The following is a 9,625-nucleotide window of genomic DNA, read 5'->3' on the forward strand; positions in this document are numbered from 1 at the left end:
TATGCCTGGAAGATATTCTGCAGAAGCAAAGGACAATTGTTTGCATATGCTATTAAAACTGAAATAGCAAGAATTCTTTCCTGTGATGTTTCTAAGCAAAAAGCATTGATTGAAAATTGTTTACTTAAGTATGGAGAATGAAGTACGGTTTAGCAGTTAATTCTTTGGTCTCTGGAGTTAGGAAAACTGGATTACTTTTCAGTTTTAACACTGACTATTTGAGCAAACTTTGGCAAGTTACTTCCTTGGAACCATTCCTTCAGCTATAAAATTAGTTTCATAATCAGTATTTACTTCATAAAGTTACAATGTAATAGTGCACTTAAAACATTTAGCACTGTAACCGGCACAGAATAAACACTCAATACATGTAACGAATGTGTTCATCTATCTATTTACCTATGTATTCAACTATATATACAGATAATCCTTGAACAACATGGGTTTGAACTACATGGGTCCACTTACATGTGAATATTCTTTTTTTGAAGATACAGCATAGCACTGGAAATGTATTTTCTCTTCCTTATAATTTTCTTAATAATATTTTCTTTTTTCTAGCTTACCTTATTATAAGAATACCGTATATAATACATATAACAATAAAAAAAATATGTGTTATTTGACCAATTATGTTATCAGTAACGCTTATGGCCAACAATAAGCTATTAGTAAAATTTGGGGGTACTCAAAAGCCATATGTGGATTTTTGACTCCAGAGGGGATAGGTGCCTCTAAACACTGCAGTGTTCAAAGGTCAACTGTATTTTCATTGCAGCAAATTCACTTAGCTTATTTAACAAATGTTTATTGAGCACCGAGCAAGTTCTTAGCACTAAGTCACAAGTTAAAAATATCTTTTTACACCTCATTGTACCTACTTTCTAATCACATAGCATAACTTGTCTCCATAGATTATTATTTTTTTAGTTCTGATTTCAAAGGTTCTTTTTATGAGATGCATTTCTGAGTTGTTTTGCTGATGGTGGGTCCTTGGCTCTCATTTTGCATTCCAGCTCTGTTCTCGGGGCATCAATTAAGTTAAATTGCCAAATTTTTCCCTCAGGAAGAACATAGAACATTTAAAATATATATTTTCTATAATGTTTATGTGTCTCTGTGCTACCAAAGCATACTTGCTAAATGATTGCCAACAGCGATTTCTGTGGCACCTCAGTTTTCCTTTTAGATCTTCTCATGAAAAGTACTAAATGAATTAGGGGAAAATCAGAAAAATACCTGCCATACCTCTTTTTTTCTATCAAGAAAGGAACCTTTCATTTTGGTGCTGGGAAAACCCCTGAAATTCCACAAGGCTGCCAAATCCACTGCTTTTGTGCCAGACATGCAAGGAAAATACACCTCCCTAAAGCATGTGCTCAAAGACACTCTACCTGATTAGTCATGAACAGACGACATCAGCTTTTGGACAAGTACTACTTCTTGTGAAGAGGCTTTGTAAGAACTTCATTCTTTTGATCTAAACCCTGAATTAAACAGAGATCTGAGTTTGATATCATCTCACATATATGGGAATAATGGCTATGTTGCACATCAATGCAAGCCTTCTCTACATTTTCTAAAAACATAAAACAAAACAGGCCAAAGCACTATAGTTGTGAGAGAGACAGAAAGAAAAGACCACCCTGTAGTATCTCTGAAGCTAAAAATGTAAGGCCAGGACATGAGAGGAATTTCTAGACATCTTAACTGCCTTCATGAAGATAGCAGGAAGTTGGGATTTTGTGGTAGGAAGGAGACTGGATTAAGACTCAGAGAGTCTGAGCTCAAGTCAGAGCTCTGCCATGAATTTGTTTTATCAATTTTGCTATCTCCTTATGCTCTTATACCTTATTTTCTTCATCTGTAAAATGAAGAGATGGAACAGAAGGATCTAAGTTTCCACTATGATCTTATATTCTGATTTTCCCTCCCCCTATGTTTTCTAAATGTATAATGTATGTCTCAGTTTTTGGTTTAGAGGAAAATGATGGTTAGGTTTATAAGCTGATCACCTCTTCCTACGTATCAGACAAGTTTCTCTGTACTTCATTTAACACAGCCTTTTAACTGTTGCTGAAACTGTCTTTGTAAATTTCCTCAAAAAAAGTATTTCTGACATTCTCACAGATTTAATTTTCTTCCCCCCTCTCAACTCCTTTCTGCAATTATGGAAACTCCACTTAGGTGGTTTCCTGCCCATAAGGTTGCCCAACATGCTCCTGAGGGTTGACTGAAGGTCAGCTTTTCAGGCTTATTGCTCTATACTATCTTCTTAGCATGCTCAGGTTTTGCCCTGACCTGTGGGTTTGTATCGGCAATGACTATTGACAAGTCACTTGATCACATTGAATGCATTATCTCATTTTTTTTTCATTTTTTTGAATGGAGATAATAATTACCACTTTAATGTCCTACAGAGTTTTGCACATCAGATGAGACACCCTATTAAATTTTAAGTAGCAAAATGCTCTCTAAAATATGGGGGAAAAGAATTAGCTCCATAAGGTGTCAGACCGGTAGTAAATGTGGGCATTTCTCTTTGGAAATGGTCATAACAAAATTTCTGCAAGTGACTTCTAATACCTATTGATGATGAATGTCAATTTCAGGTCCTGTTAGGAGCATTTCGGGGCTTGGCTTCAGATATCTCAACAAGTCTGTTAGACGTAGTGACTCTTAATCACTCACAAGATGATGGATGTGTCAGACTTTGAAACTAGTAGTCAACAGACTACTAGTCTTACTATTCTGTCAACAGAGTAGCATGGTCTAGTATCCATTACAGTGCTCATAGAAACTCTTATCATGTGTTTTTAGTGTATGGAAACATGAAGAAAGAACAACTTTAAAGGTAATAAAGCTATATTTCATCTTAATAATGGAATAGTCCATTTTTAGGTGTTTTAGCTTCAAGATTTATTTGTAGATTATGAGGTGGCATGAATGTAAGTTCATAGAGTTTCACAAGTACAAATTCTGAGAGGTTTTGTAGTTTCTTGAGTCTGCTGGTCAGCATGTGCCTTCAATGGAAGAAACAAGAATGTTCTTGATTTTAAAACCCCTTCCTTCTCTTCTCATTGTCTTACACTTCATAAATTAAGTAACTTGTTTTGTTAAAGTCACTGTGTGTTAAAGCGAGTAAAAGAAACAAACAAGGAATTCTAAGAAAATAAAATCTGTGATAGGGATGACTTAAATGGATATGTGTAATTTGGGGGTTTTTTTTGGCTATATTTTCTTTCCCTTTTTAGATGGTACTTGCACAAACCTGCAAACTCTTTGGACTGGAAAAATGTTTTCTTCTCTGACCTATGTAGTACATTACTTAGAATTCAGACAATATTCATCTCTCCAATTGATAATGTTAATGAATGTTAATCTGTACCGACAGTGCATATGGAGTTTTAACTTTATCTTTGTTCTTAAGAAGCACACAATTAAAATATTTTCTTTCTCAATCAACAAAACTCAAAGGCAACCTACAGAAGGGGAGAAAATATTTGCACATGACATTATCTGATAAATGGTTAGTATGTAAAATATATAAAGAATTTGTACAACTCAACACCCCCCAAATGAACAATCCAAGTAAAAATATGGACAGAGGACCTGAATAGACCTTTTTCCAAAGAAGACATACAGATGGCTTACAGACACGTGAAAAGATGCCAACATCACTCATCAGAGAAATGCAAATCAAAGCTACAATGAGATATTACCTCACACTTTTTAGAATGTCTAAAATCAACAACACAAAAAACAAGAGGTATTGGAAAGGATGTGGTTGCACTAGTAAGTATCGACCCAAGGAATACAAAAATACTAATTCGAAGGATACATGCACCCCAGTGCTTATAGCAGCATTATCTATAATAGCCAGACTATGGAAACAGCCTAAGTGTCCATTGACTGATGAAGATGTGGTATGTATATACAATGGAATATTACTCAGGCCATAAAAAGAATGAAATCTTGCCATATGCAATCATGTGGATGGAGCTAGGGAGTATTATGCTAAGTGAAATAAGTCAGTCAAGGAAAGATAAGTACCATATGATTTCACTCAGATGTGGAATTTAAGAAACAAAACAAATGAACCAAGGGAAAAAGGAGAGAAAGACAAACCAAGAAACAGACTCTTAACTCTAGAGAAAACACTGGTGATTACCAGAATGGAGGTAAATGGGGGGATTGGTTAAATAGGTGACGGGGATTAAGGAGTGCACTTGTGATGAGCACTGCATATTGTCTGGAAGTGCTGAATCACTATATTGTTCATCTGAAACTAATATTATACTATATGTTAGCTAACTAGAATTTAGATAAACATTTTAAAAATATACATTTTGTTTCTATGTTTTTGAATTCAACACACCATTGTGCACTGAATGGATAAATGAATGAATAAATATTTGAATGAACAAATACATAAATAAATAAATAAATAAATAAATCATTGAGTAATAAATCTCACCCTTTACATCTTATATTTTTGTATTTAATAATTTTCCTATAGCACTTGCCCTTGATTCAGGATGATTTAATGGGGTTTTAGAATAGACTTTCGAATCAATGACCACATGTGTAAATCCAAATTTCACCTTACTGTGTAATCTTGGCAATAACTCAGTTCTGCTTTTCTATTTTCCATTTGTAAATAGAAGATAATTCTGAATTTTCCATGTTGTTCTGAGATAAAGTGAAATGTAAAATTCTGAGCATCTAGCTGTGTACAGCTAAAGCTCAATATGAGTATATTTTAAAAATTACTTCAACTGTCAAGACACCTAAGAGAAGGAAAGATTTTCAGAAGAAGAAAAAGAACAGCCAACTTTTATTTGAATTTCCTTTCAAGGCATAACAACTGTTTTGAAATTGTTGGATGGGAGGACTTCTACTCCCACCCCAATAGCAACACCCAAATCATAGTTAACACCATCAAAGAGCAAGCCCCAGGGACTCCTTTCCAATTTTTCCATGGCTGTTCCTCCTTTGCTAGTATTCCCTCTCTTGTGGACCAATAACATCTGTGTAGGAAAATATATTCTTCCCATATTCATTTTATCTTGCTTCCCTTAAAGGTAAACGTATCACACTCTTTTCTGAATCTTTGAATACTAACTTCTAAAGAAACAAACTGACAGTTAATAATAAAATAAACAAACATTGCAACATTATAGACTTATAAAATTATTATATCACGGACTCTTTCTTTCCGACCTAGGCTGAGACGATGATACATGTTGCAGCCCTTCTCTTTAATTCCCTTATAAATGGACCTTACCGATTTCCCCCTCTCCCCCAGATCTCTTAGTCTCTTCTTTCAGTGATGATTGATAGATTCTTCTTTTCCAGGCTGAAACTCTTTACAGCCCAGTGTTTCCAGTAATACAGCAAAATGGTCATTACTGTCAGTTGATTTGGTCATTTGGCCACAAGAATGGCCAACGTTCTGTTTTATAGGCATACTCAGTTCAGAAATGACCCTCCTGTTGGTAATCAAGACTACATAATTTATAGTGATAGGAGATAAATTTGCATTTAGTGGAAGGACCCCAGCAGTTTCAAATAAAAGTAAAACAATGAGAATAATGACAATAATAATTGACTTAAAAACTGCCAAATTGTTCATACAAAGTCCTTAGACTAATTGATTTTATGGCTTAATATGGGCAAAGAAAGAACTACTTAATTTGTCACTAGAATAATTAGTTGATCATTAGGAAAGCAAATCCCTGTAGTTTGATTCTAAAATCCCAACTAAGTACCACATTTAAGTAAGTACATTATAATTTTTAAAAATAATAGTTTCCCCGTTTTGTGTCATCAGCCAGTTAAACAGGTAAAGAGTAATTTTTGTAGTATTTTTGAAAATATTTTTGCATTTCCTATTCTTACTAACACAATATTGTTTATTTATATAGTACAAATCAAGAGAAGCTAGTGTGTTTTCAGATCACATCTTTCATCACCATATGCAATCCCCCTTCTAAGCAATTTGTAGTTCTTAAGCCCTTTCTGTGCAGAAATTCTGTAATTGTGACAGTTTCCATGGTATTTATATTTCAAGACTAAAGTAGAACTTAGGTGGCTAGGAAACAATAGCCTGGGTAATAAGAGATATTGTGAGCCTCGGAGCTCTTTCTGTGGACCTTTCCACTCTTAGCATGATGCTTACACAAACAATCTTTCTGCCCTGCAAATGTCTTTTTCCAGTGAGTTGGTTTTGCATAATTGTAAGTGATTTGAATCTCAGAAACAAAGTTCCAGAGCTATAGTTTTACAGTGATTATTGGAAGAACATTTGGGCACAGCATACTCCGGTAAATTCATGCTCACATATCCTGTGATTTTTTTTTATGTCATTAACTCATTGCTAATTATAACTACTGTACTTTAAACTCTTATCTCTCTAAGTATTGTTATCTGTGTACCATTCCTCACTATTGCTGTAATTCCCAAGGGGATTCTGCCAAAAAAAAAAAAAAATCTCATTTGAGCAGAAGGCATCAGAGCACAAAGCTGAAATAATATTGCATAAGGTAATTAAAAATAAATAAGATAATGTCTTCCAATGTTACAGCAGAACCTATGCATGATCATAAGCATTTCTGTATGTGGTCATTGGAGTATAATAATAAAGGACAGATTCTGGATTTGTGCAATGGCCTGGTGCCTAACACTTGCTGGATCATATGCTGCTTCTGCCATCAATTTGTTATTTATCTGAAGTTGTCATTTATCCTTTTTCTATTCTCTTTAAGTAGGTGCAACACCACAATATTATTAAGGATAGGGAAATGATTTGAGATTTTGAGAAGAAAAATAAGCAGCAAGTCCTAAGCCGCCAATGTCCCCATAGTTGTACACTTTATTCTTACATGGTTTATGAAGTAAACACCTTGGAAACTACCTTTTCCCCATCAAATGATTTCTCATCTGGCTCAGAGACTCCATGTGTGGTCAGATAAAAGGAGTGAACTGATTCTTTGAAGTCAGAGGACATAACCTAGTATCAGACTCAAGAGAATTCAAATGCAATATATGTTTTCCATTATCTTTTAAGTGAAGAGGCTGGGCAGATTTTCTTGATGATATCAGCTCCCATCAGCAATTAAGCATTCACTCCAATTTCATCTCCCTTACTTGCCTCCTTCTTTTGCTGTTAGAATATTTTTCAATAAAGCTATAATAGCTGAAAGCAAACTTGACATTATTAGAATAGAAGGGAGACTAAAATAAACATTTGCCTTTCTAAAGAAATAGAGCTTCAGATTCTTTTCTAGAGAACTCACCCTAATAGATTTCCAATCTTCAAGCCACTAAACATTTCATGCTTTTCTAACAAAATGCCTCTTTTTTTCTTTAAGGGATGTGATTTGGGCACAAAGCAATGTAAGGTGTGGTATGTTTGTATGTGTGTTGGGGAAAAGGTTTAGAACGCATAGGCCATTCAATTACCATTCCAATCATCTACTTCTGGATTCTTCCAGAAAATTAGAGCCTGTCCATGATAATGAAGAGTGTCTCAAGGCCCTATCACTGAAATAAATCATTATTAAAGTGCAGTTCGTGTCCAAATATAACTGACTTGAAATGAAAAACAAAAATGCGAATGAAAAAAATATTCGTGTTGGAATGTGAAAGAAGGAAAATCCTTGCAGATATCCAGGAAATACCATCACTAGCACAAAATAAGAATCTTTTCTTCTCTCTAAAGAATCACAGCTCTCTGATTGCCTGTCCTTCTTAAATACTATTAGTCATTACAGAAAGTTTTTATAAATCTTGTCTTAATGGATCTTGTCTGTCAGTCTGTGTTATCTGCCAGCGTCACTGTTTTTCTCCCCTTCCTTCACATTCCAATAAACTTGCCTTTTCAATATTTACATGCCGACATATTTGAATGGAGCATAACTTTTCATTGAATTTTAAGCAGGAGTTTCTAGTTCTTTAATCCTGGCATTTGGCCCTTGCAGAATATTTCCCTGAGGGCCTGTGCTCTTGCTGAATGGGGGAAGGGAGAGTTTCTTCTACAAGCCATCTTTTTCTCGGGGTAGTTCTACTGGGGCACTTTGCCCGTTCCTTTAGTCACAGAGCAGTGAGCTTGGTTAGCTGCCACGTAGGGCTTCTCCCAAAGAGCCTTTTTCCCAGAGGAAGCCGAGCCTGGGAAAGAAGCAAGGGTAGGATTCCCTTAGTTCCTAAGTTGTGAGCTTTTTTTCTTTTTTTAGTAGAAGAAGAAACACTGCCAACCTGCCACCTTCTTCCTTTTCTATTCTCTTTCGAAAGCACTCCTAAATATAGCAAAAGATTCCATTTCTTGGCAAAAAAAAAAAAAAAAATAGAAAACTTTCCAACTCCAATCCAACATTTCCAAGGGAATGTTGCTGTGATGATTTTACTGTTATGTGAAATAATAACTATTTCCCCTCCAAAATACTAACCTGGCATAGTTTGCAGCTGCAGATAATAAGTAGGAGTGAGGGAAGACATGGGCAAGCTCACTAAGTCAGTAGACTAACCAATTATCTTTGTTTTTTTCATTAACTGCAAATCTATACAACTTGAAAATGTTATGTAATACTATATATTGCTACATATTTTCTTTTTTTTTAAATTTTTTTTAACATTTATTTATTTTTGAGACAGAGAGAGACAGAGCATGAACAGGGGAGGGTCAGAGAGAGAGGGAGACACAGAATCCGAAACAGGCTCCAGGCTCTGAGCGGTCAGCACACAGCCCGACGCGGGGCTCGAACTCATGGACCATGAGATCATGACCTGAGCCGAAGTCGGACGCTTAACCGACTGAGCCACCCAGGCGCCCCATATTTTCTTAAAGTTTATTTATTTATTTTGAAAAAGAGAGGGGGGGATGAGGGACAGAGAGAGAGAGAATCCCAAGAAAACTCTGCACTGTCAGCATGGATCCCAATGTGGGGCTCAAAATCATGAACCAGAAGATCATGACCTGAGCCAATATCAAGAGTCAGATGCTTCACCCACCAAGTCACCCAGGTGTCCCTGTATTGCCACATTTTTAACCAAACAATAAACATAGAAAACACCCATTTAAAGCGGTATCCTCACATCCCTGCTTTCACAATCCTATTCCTTCCAGGTTACAAGTTATTAAATATTTGGGATATTCCTTTCTAGACTTTTTCAATGCATATGAATGCACGTGTACAAATATGTAGAAAAACTTTAAACTTATTGATATCTTACCATAAAAATTATTCTGATTTTGAGTATTATTTCTTTCCTCATTTATTTTTTTTAACCAAATAATACCTCATGGACATTTTCAAAAATACTCCTACATGTACAAATTCTTCATTCTTTTTAACGCATATGGGGAGGAAATAATAGCAAAATCATCTGTTCCTTTGTTGTTATTTACATTATAGCAATTTCCATTGATTTTCCTCATTTATTAAATTATCCACATATTTAAACATTTTTAATCTATTCCTATAGTTTGCACAAGTTTCCCAGAAATTCTTGTTAAACGCTATTATTGCTGTTAAACTAGCTTAGAAGATAGAAATATATCTATACAATTCCCTAACGTCTTGGTTTGTTAAAAATAGAAAACCCAAAACATTAAGTCTTCTGAATA

Source organism: Puma concolor, chromosome C2 (genome assembly GCF_028749965.1).
Source record: "Puma concolor isolate L17-30 chromosome C2, mPumCon1.1.hap2, whole genome shotgun sequence".
In the NCBI taxonomy this organism is placed as follows: domain Eukaryota; kingdom Metazoa; phylum Chordata; class Mammalia; order Carnivora; family Felidae; genus Puma; species Puma concolor.